Source organism: Notamacropus eugenii, chromosome 6, assembly GCF_028372415.1.
Source record: "Notamacropus eugenii isolate mMacEug1 chromosome 6, mMacEug1.pri_v2, whole genome shotgun sequence".
Lineage (NCBI taxonomy): Eukaryota > Metazoa > Chordata > Mammalia > Diprotodontia > Macropodidae > Notamacropus > Notamacropus eugenii.
In genome coordinates this window covers 57,929,282-57,948,726 of record NC_092877.1, presented here as the reverse complement: position 1 = coordinate 57,948,726, position 19,445 = coordinate 57,929,282, and the positions used below count along the sequence as shown (strand labels likewise).

The window sequence follows — 19,445 nt, the reverse complement described above, 5'->3', positions numbered from 1 at the left end:
GAGTGTTCCAGGTAGAAATGCAGGACACTCATGGTTAAGAACAGCATCCCATTTCCACAATTTTGATAACAATGTGAACTGAAGCCACAATGGCTAATCAGAGGAATGACTGAATTAAGATTCAATCAGGTTGCAATAAATGGAGGGTAAATAATATTTTAAGAGAACAGCTGTGGTGGAAAAATCTACCAAGATTACCTATTAAAATATACTTTATTCCTTAAGTATCTTTGATGTAAAAATGCAATTTTCCACAGATCAGTCAAGTTCAGGAATTTATTTTCTACTGACTGACTTTGATTTAGAAGGAGTCTTTGACTGATTCCTTGTAATGGTCTTTAGAAAAACTAAACAAAAAGCAAATCAAATTTAGGGCTCATGATCAGGGGGAGAGGAAAGAGCTGTGGACTTGGAATCAGAAGACAAGTCCTTTTCCCATCACTTGATAGATGTATATGGTTGGTTGTTGTCCTTCATTCTCAAAGAAGACCAAAAGGACACCCCCATGATAAACTCAAGTTTCAGTGTGTCCGACTGTGGCTGGGCAGACAAATACGAACTCTGAATGCTCTACCACAGATTGGTAGATAGTCCGTGTGAATATTTGGGTGGATACTTCAAATTTGCACATCTTATGTTTACTTTGTACTGTCTCAATTCTGCTGCGATAGAACACAGCACCCTTTCTGATGTTGGTATGCCATGCTGAGCGGTCCTTTGCCAGTGTCTCCCATGTTGCACAATCAAATCTAAAGCTGTTGAGAGAGACCTTGAGAGTGTCTTTTTATCACTTCTTCTGACCACCATGTGATCACCTGCCCCATACAAGTTATCTATAAAATAGTCTTTTTGGCAAGCAGATGTTTTGCATTTAAACAATGTGGCTGGCTCATTGGAGTTGCACTCTCTGAAGTGTAGTTTGAATGCTTGGCAATTCAGCTTGAGCAAGGACTTCAGTGTCTGGTAACTTATCCTGCCAGGTTATTCTCAGAATCTTCCCAAGGCCGTTCAAATGGAAGCGATCCAATTTCTTGGCGTGGCTCTGATAGACTGTCCATGTTTCACAGGCATACAACAATGAGGTCAGCACAATGGCTCTGTAGACCTTCAGTTTGGTAGTCAGTCTAATACCTCTTCTCTCCCCAACTTTTTTCGGAGCCTCCCAAACACTGAACTAGCTTTTGCAATGTGTGCGTCAGTCTCATTGTCAATGTGTACATCCCTGGAAAGTACACTACCAAGGTAAATGAACTTATCCACAGCATTCAAAACTTCTCCATTTGTTGTAACCAAAGGTTCCACATATGGATGATGTGATGATGGCTGATGGAGCATCTATGTTTTCTTGGTATTAATTATTAGGCCAAAATTAGCACAGGCAGCAGAGAATTGACCCATACTTTGTTGCATCTCAGCTTCAGAGGCTGCACTGAGTGCACAATCATAAGCAAACAGAAAATCATGCACCAACACTCCCTCCACTTTAGTGTTGGCTTGTATCCTTTTTAAATTAAAGAATTTACTATCAGTATGGTAGCTGACCTTGATGCCGTGTTTATCCTCATTTGAAAGCATTTGACAACATGACTGAAAATATCATGCTAAAAAGCATGGGAGCAAGCACACAGCCCTGTTTCACTCCATTGGTGACTGGGAAGGCACAAGAGCATTGTCCACTATCCAGAACCTGGACAAACATGCCATCATGAAATTGACAAATGTTGTGTACAGACCTCTGTTCTGCTCCTGGCATTTCTTCTGGCGTTGTCAGGCAGCAAACATCATATCAACTGTTTCTTGGCACTTTCTGAAGCTGCATTGGCTCTCAGGTATAAGACCATCTTCCAGGTGAAGGATCAACCTATTAAGGAGGACTCTAGCAAGAATCTTGCCACCAATGACTAAGAGAGAGACCCTCCTGTGATTGTCACAGGACAATCTATTCCTGTTAACTTTATAGAGATGGACAATGGAGGTATCCTTGAACTCCTACGGGGTAAACTCCCCTTTCCATATAACCTGGAAAAATTTAGTCAGCTTTTGTATGAACAATGGTCCCCCTACTTTGTAAATCTTAACTGGAATAGAATCAGCACCAGGTGCTTTGCCACATGGCAGGTGCCTAATGGTCCTCAAAACCTCTCCTTCAGTTGGAAGTTCAGCTAAGGAAGGATTGACTTCAACCTGAGGCAAGCTGTCAATGGCCTCACCATAGATTAATGATGGTCTGTTGGGAACACCATGGAAATGTTCAACCCATCTCTCTAGGATCATGTCCTTATCATTAATTGATGTAGCTCCATCAGCACTGAGTAGTTGTAATGCACCATAGGTTTTTGGTCCATAAATAGCTTTCAGGGATCCATAAAAGTTCTTTGGGTTGTTGCTATCAGTATAAACTGAATTTCATCTGCCTTCTTACTGAGCCAGTAATTCTCCATTTTTCTAAGCTTTGTTTACACTTTGTTTTGATGGAATTAAATGCTGCCTTCTTAGAGGTGGACGAACTATCCTGCTGGTAAATCCTGTGGAGTTCTTGTTTTTCATTTAGCAGCTTCTGAATTTCCCCATCACTTTCATCAAACCAATCTTGGTGTTTGAAAGTGTTCTGACCTAGCTGAGCAAATGTAGTGCTGTACACCAAATCTCTGAAAGCTGTCAGCTCCATTTTTGCTTCACTGTTGCCAACTGTGTGTTGGCTCAACTTTCCCTCCAAGTCAACAACAAACTGTTCACTCTCAGAGAAGAGCTCTAACTTGTTGACATTAATTCTTCTGTAGTCATTTTGCCTTGGGGATGGTACTTTTGATGAATGCAAATATTTAGCTTGGAAAGGATAAGTCTATGATCAGTCCAGCACTCTGCACCACACATTGCCTTTGTCACTCTCACATCTTGTCTGTCTCTTCTCCTTACAATCACATAGTCTATCACAACGTTTGCTGCGAGGGTGCATCCATGAAGTTTTATTGCATTTAGGTAAACAGAAGACAGTACTGGTGATGAGAAGGTCATGCGATGTGCAAGTCTTCAGTAGTAAATGACCGTTGCTGTTGCTCTTTCCAACTCTATTCCTCCCTAGGACTCCCTGCCAAGTCTGGTAGTCTGAGCCTACTCTAGCATTAAAGTTGCCCAGAATTATAACCTTGTCCTCTTTTGGCACATTGATGATAAGAGTCTCTAGGTCTTCATAAAATTTTTCTTAGACCACATAAGAGTTCATCATGGTGGGAACATAGGCACTGATGATGGTCGCATGGTGTTTTTCTGCAAGTGACAGTCACATTGTGATGAGCTTGTCATTCACGCCTTTTGGCAGGCATACCAGCTGGCTGACTAGATTAATTTTGATTGCAAAACCTATGCCAGCTTCATGGCATTCCCCTTCACTGTGGCTATTCCAAAAGAACGTGTATCCAGCTCCAACTTCAGTAAGCTGACCTTCATTTGCCAGGCCTGTTTCATTCATGGCTGCTATTTAGATGCAATACCCGTTGAGTTCTCTTGCAACAAGAGCAGTTTGTCTTTCAGGTCTACTGGATTTTGTGTTGCCTATAAGTGTTCGCACATTCCATGTGCTGATGGTGAGTGGAATTATCTTTGCAGATATTTTTGCACCTTTTGTACATTTTTTTGTATTTTGCCTGCAGAGTGGGATTCCCTGCCTGCAGTGGTAAACAGGTCAGAGTTGGGTAAGAAGGCAATTTTTAGGACACCTTTTCTAAGCCGGTTCCTCACACCAGGAGGTGAGTCGTTCAATCCTTAAAAGGTTGCTCAGACACCCAGGGGACTGCTGAGTCCCATTGCTACTTTCAGTGAGAAATGACCCTATGGTCTGGGCCGCCTGTGTGTATTGTGACTACAGCTCCCATTGTATCAGCACCTGCTGCTTCATCATTTGCCTGTCACCATAGGACTTTGAGGTATAATAGTAAAATGGTAAGGGTGATGTTTTTTGATTTGTGTGTCAAATGGATTTAAATAAGGCAGAGTAGCATGAGGTCATCAGCCTCACTCTCTCCTCCAGAGTCATCATAGTCCAGTGGCAGGACAGAGTCAAGATGGCTGGTGATGGCTCAGGATGCAGTGGATGAGCTTGGCGCCTTCAGCTGCCTTCATGGCATTGGAAAAATTGTTCTCATCCTCCCATTCCACCAGGGGAAGTCTTCACATGCTTGGGGTAGATACCCCCCTCACTCACCAATGGATTTGGGACCTCTTGGTTATCCTCTACCTGGTTTGGCTTGTCTGCTGAAATGGTTTACCAGGTTGTGACTGTCATGCATGCTGCAGCTTCTTGGAACCACCGAGAGTTGGGTGGAACATGTGGACATCAAAGGTGGAAAGCAGCCCTGAAAAGGGTTAGGCAGCCATCACACCAAAGGTACTGGTCCTCCCTGAACATACCCTACACCCCATATATATATATGTATGCCCTTTTGGAAACCACTACATCTTAATGGGATACCGTTTCTTCATTTGTAAATTTGAGGTAATAATATTTTTTTACTTATTGTCGCTCAAAGCTATTATAAGAAGAATGCTTTCTAAAAGTTTAGAGTGCTGTGTATATATGAATTATTTCTACTTTCTTTATCTTCATCTTTTTCATCATCTTCACTTTCATCTTTTATCATTTTTTGTCTTCCTTTTTCTCCAGTTCTTTCTGTTCTTCTTTTTCCCTCTCTCTTCTTTTCCTTTTCTTCTTTTTTTCTTCTCTCCCTCCTTTTTACCTCCTTTTCCTTATTTTTCTCCTTTTCTTCACCTTCCTTGTTTTCCTTTTCCTTCTCTTTCCAATTCCCTCTCTCTTTCCTTTTCCTTTCCCCTCTTTTCCTTTTCTTCTTTCTCCTTTCCTTCCTCCTATTTTATAGGAAGTCTTTTATTTTCACTTTCTATCAATGGCAGCATTCCCCAAACTTTACCTGAGAAGTAGCTACTCTTGTTTTCCCTAGCATCTCAGTCATGTGGCTATAGAAAGGGGATTTGTAGTATTTGTACAATTTAACTTGCCAAAAGATGAAAGAGAATTGGTCCCTCTTCATAGTGCTCTATCCACTGAAGATTCCCATCAGCCTTGGGTGATGATGGGTTTATGATAATAACAAACTTGGGTGAGGCAAATCCCTCCACGGTGAGATGTGAGGAAAGAGGCTTGTTATGTCCAACTCCAAGGCAACCTCAATTAGACTGTGACCAGTAGATTTTAGTGACTGACAACCCTGGTGACTTGACCTTTCTGGAGTTTCTTCCAGATCCCTTTTGAATGGTTTTGCCTGCTTTACAGACTTCTAAAACCATTATATACATTAGAGTAAATTGATTCCTAGAATACATTGGAATCAGAGCAGGGATTTTTTTGTCAAGAAAGATCAAACACTGGATCAAAGATTTACAACTGGAATGGACCTAGAGGACATCAGATTCAAGCATTTTACAAATGAAGAAACTGAGGCCCATAAAGGTTAAATGACTTGCCCAGGGTCTCACAGATAGTAAGTTTCTGGGTGGTATTTGAACACCAAGTCCAGGGTTTTCAAAGCAGGAACTCTATCCACTACACTAGACTTTTGTAACTGTAAAATGTTATGTAAATCTTAGTTATGATGATGATAGTCAGTCACTTCTATCTAGAGAAGAAGACCCAGCTGCCTGAATGAGAATCCAGCTAGCTGGGTAACTTATCTGCTCCTCTCCTATTGGTCTCCGCCTCCCCTTCCTTCTCCTATCCAAAGGAAGGTAAATTAGGATGGCCAGAGGATGCCCAGTTAACTTGAGGTTTACTGGCTAAATTTCTCCCTTCCCTTCCCTTTCCTTCCCTTCCCTTCCCTTCTTTCACAAAATCTTAAACTATTGCACCCTGAAATCCATAGATTAGACAACATTAGGCCCCTGTACAAGCTCCACTTAAGGGCTGTTTTCTGTACCCCCCTGGCTTAAGAATGATTATTGATGTAACTGTTGCTGTTTCCCTCCCAGACTGATTTAGTTCTTTTTTCCTTTGGCTCATTAAATGGGCTGTCCCCTGACTACTTCTTAAATGGGCCTATTACCTGAATGGCCATTACTTCACCCTAAGTAAGTACCTGAATAGGCTTTGGCCTAAAGGGGCCAAGGTCTCCCATTGCATCCTGGGCCATCTCCAGTCATCCTGATGAATATCTTGTTACTGGATCCAGGTGACTCACGAGGAGAAAGTGAGGCTGGTGACCTTGCACACCCCTCCTTCACTTCAAACAAAATCAAATGAAAGTCATGTCATCCTTTCTGTGGTGGCATGGTCTTTTTTAGCAATGAAGGACAAACACAATAACAACAAGAGAAGAAGAGATAATGAAACATATTGAAAGTTAACCATTAAAGAATACTAAAACTTTTCCATAAAAGGATCATCTGAAGGAATCTGGAATGCTCAGTATAGAGAAGATTTTGAGTGGGAGTTGTATAGTCATCTTCAAACATCTGAAGGTCTGTCATGAGGACAAAGGAGTAAATTAATTTTATTTGGCCCCATGGGGCAAAGCTAGGACAAATAGAAGGAAGCTTTAATGTGGCAGACTTCAACTTGATAAATGTTCTAATTATTAGAACTGTTCAAAGGTGGAGTGGGCTGACATGAGAAGCAGTGACCTTCCCACCTCTCCAGCCTCCTTCTGCCCCACAATAGTGGAAGGGCTAGATGACCCCCTTCCCAAGGATGTTGCCAATAAGATTCATGATTTTTGTAGGGCTTGTCTTAGTTGGCCTCTGAGGTCTCCCCCAACTCTTGAGAGCTTGTAATTTTGTGGTCTACATTCTTTGTGAGGTGACTGACATGAAAAATGATGGGGACAAGAAGAGATTGTAAATATCCTGATGAAACAAGTACTGTGCAGAGTATTATAGCATCCTGGCTAGAAGTATTCTTAACAGAGCTGCCATTAAGAAGAATATTTACACCATTATTTCTTTTTTACTGGAAACACTTACATGAATGGAAATATCCATTTTAATTAGCACTTACATGCCATGCATGGAGTGCAGGCCTGGGAGGGAATTTGATATTGTCTTATTGAATTCATTAGATAGGATGATGGTTTCCCCTAGTTTTTAATTAACACATCTAAGTTGGGCTTAGAGAAAGTTATCACTGATTTGTTAACTTGTTCACGCTCTGAGATGTCACAGACCTAGTTAACATAGTTTGTACTTGGATATTCCACTCATGGATGCTGAACGGCCATGAATGCTCATTGTTGTGACTGTTCTCAGATAATCATTCCATTATTTGCTAACTCCCATATAACACTATTAGAATATCCAGGGAGGGAACATTTGTTAGTATTTTTCAAACAGTTCTAGGCAGATTAGAAAAAAAGGCTTTATGAAAGGATTGCTCAAATTCTGTGGTGAAAAGAACACTGGCTTTGGAATCAGAGTGTCTGGGTTTGACTCCCGGATCTCCTGTTTAATGCTTCTGGGATCTTTGGGCCTCAGTTTCCTCATCTGTAAAAAGATCTTTGTTTACACGACATCTGAAGTCTCTTATTTCTCTTAATTGATGATCTTCTTACTGCAACTGCTGGAGAAACTGTATAATGAGACCATGATACTGGAAATTAGAAGACTTGGCATCAGAGCCCTATGGCTTCTGACTTCATCTTTGAAGGACTTCACTCTTTGGCTGACGCCCATATGCACAATTTGGGAAGGGTTCAGAAACTGTTTTCAAGAAAGCAGCTGACTGAACTTTAAACACGAATTCATCTCCAAAACCATTGGGGGTTCACTGTGCTCAGGACCACAGGCATTTTACAATGCTAACTGGCACTCAGGAGTTTTCTAAGGGAATATATAATATAAGGGAAAGGCAAAACTGATAGGGCAAAGAAGCTTTCTAGAAACAAACTTCCTGATACTCTAAGTTCCTTGAGACTTGAATCTTTGTTGTTATTTATCATTGGATCTACAGTGTGTTCTGAATACAGTACTTGGCCAAAAAGCTTAATTGATATTTGCTGAATTTAATTCAGTTTCATCTGAGGCTTAGATGGTTTAGGTTAGGAAGGCTTCCTGAATTTGTCCTTAAAAGAAGATAGTACTTGAGTATAAGAATAGAGGAGAAGACATTCCTATGACAGGGCAACAAAATCTCTTTTGCTTATGAAGGTAGTTAGTTTCCACAGTTATGTAGGGTACTAGGCTTGAAGTCAGGAGGACCTGAGCTGAAATCCATCTTCAGATATTTACTAGTTATATGACCCTGGACAAGTTATTTAACCTCTTCCTACCTCTATTTCCTCATCTGTAAAATGTGGATAATAATACCACCTACCTTCTGGGCTGTTGTGTAAATGAAATAAGACAAAGAGTTTAAACTATTTTGTAAACCATAAAGTGATATATAAATGCTAGCTATTATTTCACTGTGTTAATTGATTCTCTCTAGCTCTATGTCCCATGATTTGATATTTTTTAAAAAAATTATTTATTTCTAGTTTTGAACATTCTCTTCCATAAGTTTTAGATTTTTTCCACCTTCCTCCACAAGATGGCATGCAGTCTGATATAGTTTATACATATACATTCCTATTAAACATATCTTCATATTAGTCATGTTGTATAGAAAAATTAGAATGAATGGGAGGAACCATGAGAAAGAAACAAAACAAAACAACAATAAAAAAAGAGAGCGCATAGTATCCTTCAATCTGCATTCAGACTCCATTGTTTTTTCTCTAGACTTGGACAGCATTTTTCATCATGAGCCTTTTGGAGCTGTCTTAGGTCCTGGAATTACTTAGAAGAGTTAAGTCTATCAAAGTCGGTCATGGCCCAATGTCACTGTTATTGTGTACAGTATTCTCCTGGTTCTGCTCGTTTCACTCAGCATCAGCTCATATAAGTCTTTCCAAGTTTTTCTGAAGTCTGCCTGTTTGTTATTTCTTATAGCACAATAATATTCTATTGTATTCATATACTACAACTTGTTCAGCCATTCCCCAATTGATGGGCATTCCCTCGATTTCCAGTTCTTGAGACCACCACAAAAAGAAGTGCTATAAATATTTTTGTACATGTGGGCCCTTTCCCCATTTTTATAGTCTCTTTGGGATACAGCCCTAGAAGGAGTATTGCTGGGTCAAAGGGTATGCACATTTTTATAGCCCTTTGGGCATAGTTGAGATTTTTAGAAGATAAAATCATCTTTCAAATGTGTTTAATGCACATTGTATTTTTTTCAGGACTCTGTTACTCCCATCTATGCATGCACAGCACTGGGTTGGGGGGGATTTTTGAATAATTCATAAGCCAAATTGTTTTATGATGGATGGGAGTTCCATGTGAAATTGTAAAATATGGTCATGTTAACACAGGAAATTAGAATTGTAAAATCTCCTGTGGAACTGCTGGAATGAAAAGCTGAACAATGAGATTTTCAGTGGGTACTGTGACTATCTCTGCTCCCAGGCTTGAGGGCATGGAGGATGTGAGAGTGCAGATGCTCTGGCCTTAGCACTGAGGGCATCCTTGACATCCTTGAGAGTTCTGGAGCCCTTCATCATCCCAACAAAGCAGGGAACAAAGACAGTGGAAGCTATTGTGTGAGGAGGGAGTGGAGAACACTACAGACCCTTCCCTAGTGGCTGTTATTTAAGGAGAGTCAAGATAGGGTTGCTGTGTTTGTTGAATTAGCAATCACAGCACATAAACTGGAGGAAAATGAGAAAGTTAGAATGGGATCAGAAAACATCATGAATATAAAGATGTTTTGCAAACATTAGAGTACAATAGGAACATCAGCCATGTGCATCTAGGGGCAGCTATGTGGCACAGTGGATAGAACTTTAGGACCTGAAGTCAGAAAGACTTGAGTTTACATCCAGCCTTAGGTACTTACTGTGATCCTGGTCAAGTCACTTAGCCTCTGCCTGCCTCAGTTTCCACAACTGTAAAATGGGGATAATAATAGCTTCTACATCCCAAAGTTGTTGTGAGGATAAAATGAGCTAATCTTTGTAAAATTGCTTTACAAACCTTAAGATGCTATGTAACAGGGCATTGTAACCCACAATAGCATTAAAACTTTGTGAAAAGGTCATGAAAAGGGTTCAGTAACTTAAAAAAATAAAGAGATGATGATAATGATGATGATGATGGTTAAATAAATTAGATGCTAAAATTAAATGTTATAATTCAATTCTGAAGTATGTAGAGTAAAATGAAGTTAGTGATATTGGATCATCGGATTGGGAAATATGCATTAAGACATTAAACATACTTATAGCTGTGTGGTCTTGGGCAAGTCACTTAACCCTAATTGCCTCACCAAAAGAAAAAAAGAGAAGGGGACAGCTAGGTGGTGCAGTGGATAGAGCACCAGTCTTGGAGTCTAAAGGACCTGAGTTCAAATCCAATTGCAGATATTTGACATTTACTAGCTGTGCGACCCTGGGCAAGTCACTTAATTTATATTGCCTTGCTAAAATAAAGACATTAACATTTATATCCCTGTGTGTGTTTGTGTGTGGTATGAACTCATTTATCCATTTTGAGTTTGTGACCTCAAGCAGGATGACAGTAAGATGTAAAATGGAAAGACTGGGAAGTAGAAGATGACTTGGATTCAAATTCAACTTGCATCATTACCAAGTTATGTGATCTTGGCAATGTCACTTTCTGTGTGGGTGACCTCTACTTTCTCCAATATACATTAGAGGTGAAGGTCCGTAGGTCTGGCATTCTTTTTTCTCATTTTGCTTCTTCCCCTGGTATTCTGGGGTCCTAGTCTCCTTGGCCCAGCTAGCTGCATTCTACAATCCAAAGGAAACACAGATCAAGCAGCAAACTATGTAACTGGTGCTTTCCTCCCCATACCAGCAGAAGCAAAGGTTGCTCACAGATTCTACCATCAAAAGAGGAGGTATAAATGTATAAGAACTGGGGAAAAGGGAAGTTAGCTTAACTTTACTCATATAAAATATTGGAACAGTCCATATCACTCATTTTAGCAAAAATGCCTTACAAAATCTCTATTGTGTTTCTTTCCATCATTATATCCTACTAGCAACTATAGTTTGTGCTCCAGGCGAACTAGCCTGTTGGCCATTCCCTGTGCCTTGCCCATGAACTTCTCACACAATTTCTAATGCCTAAAACAACTTCCTCCTTACACCACACATTCTCCTTTTTTCCTTCCTTTCTATTTTTCTACTCCCAGCTTTCCAAGGAAGTCTTCCCTGATTTCTGCCATTTTCCACGATTCCATCCTCTTCAGGTCTAATAGAATTGTACAGTTCTCTTGTCCATGATACCCCAGAACAAGAGTTCTTAATCTGGGGTCCATTTCAGGATTCTGAGATCTTGGATGAAAAAAATGGCATCTTTGTAAAGTCTCACTCTCTGTAAGAAGGTTTTCCTAGTCCCTCTTTATCATAGTGACATCATTCTAAGATAATATCTTTAATCAGAGCTACTATTTCTTTCATACTTTGGGATTTTCAAGAGCACATAAGATTTAGAGCTGAAAGGGCTCTTGTGGTCCAACCACCTCATTTTACAGATGAGGTAACTGAGGTCCAGAGAAGTTATTTTCCTTATCTCTTTCCAGGGCTCTTTGGTCGTTGTCATCACACAGGGTGTGGTTTCTTTTACCATTCGTTCAGTTTTACATGGTTGTAGTCACTGCTCATGCTCTCTTTTAGCCTTGGGAGATTTTTAATAAGGGTAAAAGAAAAAAATTATACATCAAGATTCCTTTTTGTAAAATATGCCTAATCAATTTCTTCTTGGGTATAATTGAATTTCTCCCAGGGGGCAAATGAATGTTTGAAGAACTGAGACCTCCTTAGGTCCAGTTGGGCATCAGGTGAAGCAAAAATGTGTTCTCTATGAAACCCCTTGAGGCCTGCATAATGGGAGGTGTTTGGTGATCCTGGGTCACTGGCACCATCCTTGGGTAGATAATTCTACAGCTACAAGGAAGTTAAAGCTAGAATGCATCTCAAAAGCCATTTAGTCCAATATGTTTATCTTACAAATAAGTATATTATGTCTCTTTCAAGATCATAGAGGGTAGTAAGTAGGAGACCAATAATTTGAGACTAGTTTACTAGCAGCCTCTGAATCCTGATGTAATTTTCATGATACTCCCAACCTTCTCAAACGAGAAGTAGAATAATGTAGGGCATCCCTTGTATTTATTTGGGGGTGAGGATAGAGAGGGAGGTGGTTTTCTTTTCTATCACTTCTTTCAAAGGGAAGGAGCTGGGTTGTGATCTGTTTGTATAGAAATCACAGAAGCCTTTTCTCAAATGCCTCAGCCAGAGAGGAGAAAGTCAGGGAAACCAAAGTAAATCTGAAGAAAATTAGGGCACTATTTTTCTGGCTGCCTTCCTTAGGGAGATGAAGAGTGCCCCCTGACAGCCCAGCACACCTAAGGAAAATGAAGCGGAGAAAAGAGACAGAATATTTTTCTTTCTTTTTTTTATTCCTCCCTTCCCTTGCTTTATTTCCCTAGGAGCCGTGCATTTATTGTAATCTATTTCCTGGTGGGGTTTCCTGTTTATTGCCTCCTGGGCGATGGGGAGTCCAGGGGTGGGGTGGAAAAGGCCTTTCTTTCTCACTAAAGGGAATCAAAACTGCTACTGATTCTGAGCCAAAATACATTATAATGAAGAACTATTTTCTTCCAAAACCCTTCTCATTATTTTGAGATCATAGGATCATTGCACTAGAACGGAAGATAGTCCAAAGAGGCCACAGGTTCAATGCTCTAATTTTTACAGATGAGAAAAAGTGAGGTTTGTGGCGGAGTGTGTATGTGTGTTTGTGTGTGTGTGTGTGTGGGGGGGGATTGTTCAATGATTTGCTCAAGATCTCACAAGTGTCAAATTGGGAATGGAACCCATTTCTCCTGATTCTAGAGCAAGTAATTTTCCTGTCCACTGTACCATCTTAACAGTAAGCACCTGTTCTCTACAGATCAAATTTCTAGGGAGTTGGGATAAATTCAAAGAATGCTAAATGAGGCAGGATCTCTGCCCTCGCAATGCTCTGAGCCTAGCAGGGGAGATTCATTCATTCACTTAACAAATATATGAAGAGCTGCTCTGCTCGATTTGGAGTCCTCTTTTAAGTATCCAGTCATGATGTAGAAGTGACCCTGAGTTCTCAAAAGCGATTCCCAGTAGACCACACTTTCTGGTTGGGATTGCCAAGATGGCAGACATTTCACGTTCTAATCTGGGTGTGGACCACATGCCAGGACAAAAACAGCTAAAATTAAGGAGGCTTAGGAACAGAAGGACCACCAATCTGGGATGAATGTTGGACCATGGTCCCTCACAAAGACCATCTACTGCCTCAGTTTCCTCATTTGTAAAATGATCTGGAGAAGCAAGTGGCAAACCACTCCAGTATCTTTGCCAGATGGGGTCACAAATAGTCAGAAATGACTGAAACAACTGAATAACAACATATATACATATTTAGTGTAAGATGAAGACTCAGCTTCCATGAAGCTTACCATCTAGCAGCTTACCTATACAGAAATAAACAATGTTCTACTGAGATTCATAGCAGCAAGCAGGGAAAGAAATAGCCTAAGACAATGTAATGGTAATTTAAGACCAATGGTGGGTGGGGAGAAGAGTTAAAGATCTTCCTGGCCCATTAATAGGTCTCAATAACTTTTGTTAATTTTTTTTGTGGTACTGGTTCAGAGGATCTTGCCCTCCTACTCTGAAAAGTGTATAAATACTCTGAGGTGAGGTTTTCCTTTGGGGCTTACTCATTAAAGTGTTTGTTTGACCAGAGAAGACTCTGTGCAGCGGCTAAGGAGCCCCCTGCTTTGAATACCCAGATTTTGGTGCTTCTCTCTCTGGTAACTATGTTTGTATGCAATGGTCAGACAGTTGGATATGTCTGTTGATCTGTGATGTCTGTATTACTTACGGCCAGACAGTTGGAAGCCCTGTCTGTTGATTTGTATTTCTCTGTATTTTCTCTGAAGTTCAGGGTGCTGACTTTTCCCCCTGAACTAAGTGAATGATATATTTGATTGATTAAAAAAGATTGTTGGCCCTTCAAAAGTTGCTTTCCTTTTAGAAAAGCATATCTAAGAACCTGTACAGCAGGCCCTTCTGTGTATGCTGGGGTCCTTGCTGTTACAGATAGGTACAAAGTAATTTGTGAGGTTAGAGAAAAGAGACAAGGTTAAAGACAGCTTCCTTAAATATGTGATATCCAAGGCAGGCTGTGTCTACATGTAGACAACTTAAGGAATGCATTCAAGAAGTAACGAAGTCATGAGTATGGAGTCAAGGAGTGCTGGGTTTGTGCCAGAGCAGCCAATCACTGAGCTTGACTGTAGCACATTCTAGTTTATTTCAATCACTTCTGGTTAAAAGGAAACAACAGGAGCTTCCCTGATGAGCCCCCACCCCCCAACACCTTCATTTGTTGGAACTTCTCTGTCACATAGAACTCTGGTTTGCAAAGGTCAGAGGAATACTGAAACTCTAAGAATGGAATGAAGAAGCTCTCGTCTGTTTTCCACATCATGCTCCATTAACCCCAGAATTCCTTGTAGCTTGGGTAGAAATCAATTTGATGTAGTTTCCCAGTAAAGTTCATGCACAGGCTTATGGTAGAGGTCATTTAAATGAAGTCTATCCTTCCATCAACCCTGAATGGGTTTACAGCTTTCTCAAAATGTTTGTGGACTTGACAGAGTTTCACAGATAAATGAGAGGACAATCTGGAAGGCACAAGCACTTGCATCATTAAATTAAATTAGAACATAACTAATTTTTTTCCTAGGATATTATAGGAACCCTTTTGAATAATAATATCATTAGGTGTAAGGGCAAAGTACAATGTGATTTAACTTGTTATTGTAAAATAATAACATTCTTATTGTTGTTAAAATGTGCATAATGTCATTTGGTCATAGAAGGGTGATAGAGCAGAGAAAGCACTGGTTCAGGAGTCAGAAGACCTGGGTTTGAAAATCACTAACTGGTATGGCCATGGACAAATGACCTCACCTCCCTAGCCCTCAGTTTCATCATTTGAAGTTGTTCTGGATTCTCTCTGAGGTTCATTCTAGCTTTAGAACTATAATACCGTGATTCTCTGTTTGCCTCAGTTTCCTCTACTATAAAAGGGGGCTAATAATAGCTCCTATCTCCCAGGACTGGTGTGGTATGAGGTTCAATTGAGATATTTGTAAAACACTTAGCACAGTGCCTGGTACCTAAGGTAAGGATTAAATCAAGGTTTCCTCTCTCCTTCCATCTCTCCTTCTCTCTCTCCTTCCCTTTCTCTTTCTCCTACTCCTTCCCTACCTCCTTCTCTCTCTCCTTCCCTCCCATGCTTCTTTCTTCTTGCCTTCTCCTTCCTTCTTCCCTTCTCTCCCTCCTTTCTTCCATCTCTTCTTCCTTCTCATCTTTCTTTCTTCCTTTCTTCCCTGTTTCTTTCTTTACTTGTCTCTCTCCCATCCTCCTCCTTTCCTCCCCTCCTTCCTTTTTCTCCCTCTCTCCTTGCCTCTTTCTCTCTTCCTACCAGAACTCTCATAAGAGAACACAAATAACTTCACTGTCAGAAAGGAGATGTTGGATGTCAAATTAATGGCGATGATAATTGCAGCAAAACAAGACTTGCTTGTTTTGATATGAGGCTTTAGGGTGACAGAATGCTTTAAAATCCGTTATCATGTTTGAGCCTCACAGTGTTGGCAGAATGTCATTTCCATTTTATAGAAGAGAAATTGTAGGCTTCAAAAGGCAAAGCTACTTATCAGAGGTTGTTTAGCTGGTCAGTGGCATGGTGGAGAGAAGAGGTATGTCAGATGCACCCTAGAGTCTAAGTCAATCTGCAGACCCTCCTCACCCCCTTTCTATTGGACATTGCTGGTCACTACTACTCAGGATCATTGATTTAGAGTTAACAGGGATCTTTGAAGCCTTCAAGTCCAATCTTCTCATTAGGGATGGACTCAGAGGGGTTGTTACATAACTTGCCCAGGGTCACACAGCTAGAAAGCATCTTAGTGGGATCTGAACCCTGTTTTCCCAACTCCCAGTCAAGTGTCCTATGGTGAAGCAAACAGTGCTCTTTTCAACACATCTAATTAGTGTTGAAAGAATTCTGGTTGAGGTGGAGAAGGAGTGGGGCAGGGGTGGTCAGGGAAGGCTCCCTTTGAGGTCTGACTCAGAAAGTTGACATTTTTGCAGGCAGCTGAGGAAATGTGGATGCCACTCTCCATCTTTCTCCACATGCCTGCCTTCAGAGGAAGCAGTGCCCGTGGTGTGTGGGTGTTCTCTGACACTTGTTTTATAATGCTGTTCAGAAAGAGTCCCCAGTGGGGTTGGAGGGAGAGATCTGTCATTTGCTCTTCATGTAGTGGGTGCCTATTTAAAGACACCTAGACTCTTGTCAGGATGCTTTTTCCGGACCTTAAAATGGTACTTTCAAAGTGCAATGACATCATCCTCATTTGCTTAGACTGGAAATAGGTACCCTGGTTCCCAAGGCATGGAGGCTCTGATAGGGTAAATCCATTTCCCATATTTCCATAGTGAATTAATGAATAAAGACAGAATTTGGTTGCAAATTCTCAGTCTCTGAGCTTTAATCCTGTTAATAGACATGCAGGGCTGGGAGTTAAAAGACCTCTTGGGTACTATTCCACCCTATACCATTAGCTTGCTGTGACTTTGGGCAGATCACCCACAATTACAGAATCTCAGAGCTGGAAGATAACTTAGGGCATTTAATCTAACCCAGGAGTGGGAATCCTGCAGCCTTGAGGCCATATGTGTCCCTTTAGGTCCTCAAGTGTGACCCTTTGACAGAACCCAAACTTCATCGTCAAAGGACTGCACTTGAGGACCTAGAAGGCCACATGTGACCTCAAGGTCACAGGTTCCCCACCCTTGATCTAACTACTGCCTGAAACATAGGAGCTGCTAGGAGATCCAATGGGTCTGGAGTTCAAATCTGACCTCAGGTACTTAAAAACTTTGGAACTCCAGACAAGTCACTTAGCCTCTCTTTGCCTCAGTTTCTTTATCTGTAAAATGGGGGATAATAACAGTACCTTCCTCCCAGGATGGTTGTTAGGATCAAAAGAGATAATCAGATAGAACAATGCCTAGCACATAGTAAGCTCTCTATAAATGTCTGTGATGATGATGATGCACAAGTCCTTCCCTACCCCACATCAACCTCGTTTTGTAGATTTGTCCTCTGCATGTGACAGTTTCTCCATCTGGAAAATGAGGGGTTCAGAACAAACAGTGTCTAAGATCTCTCGTAGCCCTAATGTTCTGCCTTCTAAATGCTCTTTCATTTTGCTATGCTATGGTCTTTTCAGGATTTAAACTTGCATTGTATTCTAAGACCCCTTCCCATTTCAATATACTATGTTCTAGAGTGTCCTTTCCAAATGGAGCAATCTGTATTCTTTCCAAGTTCCTTAATAGGTCTAATACTCTGTATTCTATATCCCAGTTACCCTTTCCTACTCTGATATTCTGTCATTCAGATCAATCAAAAGTTAAATTTTAATATCTTTTTCTGCATTTCAGACATTGTGCCATTTTTAGTCATTTCCGGATTGTTAAATCAGTTTTCCCAAATGTTGACAAGGAAAAAAACAATCAGCTTTATTTTAGACGGTGCTTTGTGAGCTTCCTATCAACTGCAGATACAACTCCATGATGATTTAAGCAGCCAGGGTTATGGTTTGGGCAGCTTGAATTTACCTTGGAGAAAGCCATAGAGCCCTATAGGAATGACTCCATCTTTGAGTCAGAGACCTAATATTTAACTAGGGATCCATATGGGCAATCCAACACATCTATATTTGAGCCCTCTCTAAAGCTGAGCTGAGGATCCTTGGCTCTATTATTAATTGTGAGAATCCTAAAAATTACCTCTGAATGAGATTGGAACTGAAGTAGAGAGCATGGGTTCAAATCTAAGCTGTCATTGTCTGGTGATGATTGGTCAATGTATCTGAATTTCTTTTTCCTCATTTGTAAAATTCAATGATTAGATTTGGTTTCTCTCCAAGACGCCTTCTAGCTCTAAAAATCTGTGATTCTATTACTCTGCCTCGTGCGTCAGTCCCATATACTTGGTACTCTCCAGAGGCATGGTGTCTGAGTCCTCAAAATGTTTAACACATAAACGTTCGTGGTCAGAGCAGGTATAGGGATTGACTCTAGTCCTCATTTCCATATCAGGTCTCTAAACCATTGCATCCTAAACTCAATTAGGTATCCTAATTAATATGTTTTGAATAGGCTGATGATGGTTAGAACATTTTATATGTGGCCCAATTTGCTGTTATCTTCAGAAGTCTAATCTCTCCTAACTTTCAAGAACTTTCAGTTTCTCATGGGCTGGGATGCAATCTTGGGACTTTGCCCTGCAAGATCAGCTTCTGTTTTAGGCTCATGTTTCCTGTCCCAGAATAAAACTCTGGGAAAATGTGAATGAAGCTTAGTTATGACTCAAGTCTAGGTTTCTTCATATGTGGGTAACAAGGTCTCCAACTTCTCTAGGACACACAATGTGGGCACAGGTTATGGAACCTTAATTTCACCCACTACTGAAAATGCTTGAAAAGTAATAGAATCACTAGAGCCTATGAAAAAAGAAACATCTCAAGCATTTTGCTAGCTACCTCCATAAAGGCGAACACTTTGGGGAGTTATTGGCAAAAATACTTCTATTTTCCTTGGGTCTCCACTGCCTGAGCAACTCACAATCATAATAGGGTAGGCAAAATCCTGCTCACTTGGATTCCCAAACAGTCTTTTAGTGGCAGGGCTATCCTCTACCTCCTGTAATGAGAAAAAGGCAAGGATCTCCAAGTTCCAGGAAATCTCTCTCAGGTTAACCTGGACAAGTACAGTCTACTTTGCATGTTTCCTTGCATGTCAACAGTTTCTTCTCCTTGTTAGGGGGATTGGGGGGAGGAGAAGAGAGAAGGACGGGAGGAATACGCTACCCTGAGGGAAAATGTGGAGAATGAAAAAAGGGCAAGCCATATTGCTCACTTTTGTAGACTATGAGGGAAAAGACAGTTACTTCAAAAAGAGTCTGTTCTCCAATCATCTTGGAGTCAGTCTCATTCACTGGGGAACAAAGAGTTGTTTTGTGTTCTCTTTGCAAGTGTCTATGGGACATATCTTACCCCCATAGGAGGTTTCCACCAAAGGTCCCTCTGTATCCTGAAATCTGATCAAATATGTAGGGGATCTCACCAAATTAATCCAGGGACTCCCCTAATCAGTTTCCTGCTCCATAGACACATGATGATCTCCTTGGTAAGGTGGCTCCTTTCACTGACAATGAATAACAATGCCCATTGCTGTAGCACTTAAAGGTTTGCATAGTCCCTTCCTCACAACAACTTTGCGAGAAGTAGGATTGTGGTTCGTCTGCAATATACA

At 40.7% G+C, this 19,445-nt stretch overlaps 1 protein-coding gene across 4 annotated transcripts in view; it reads left to right on the top strand.

Moving 5' to 3' along the window:
• Window positions 1-19,445, top strand: part of SORCS2 (sortilin related VPS10 domain containing receptor 2) — a 1,292,493-nt gene that overhangs the window by 428,766 nt on the left and 844,282 nt on the right. The gene's annotated exons all lie outside the window — the stretch shown is intronic.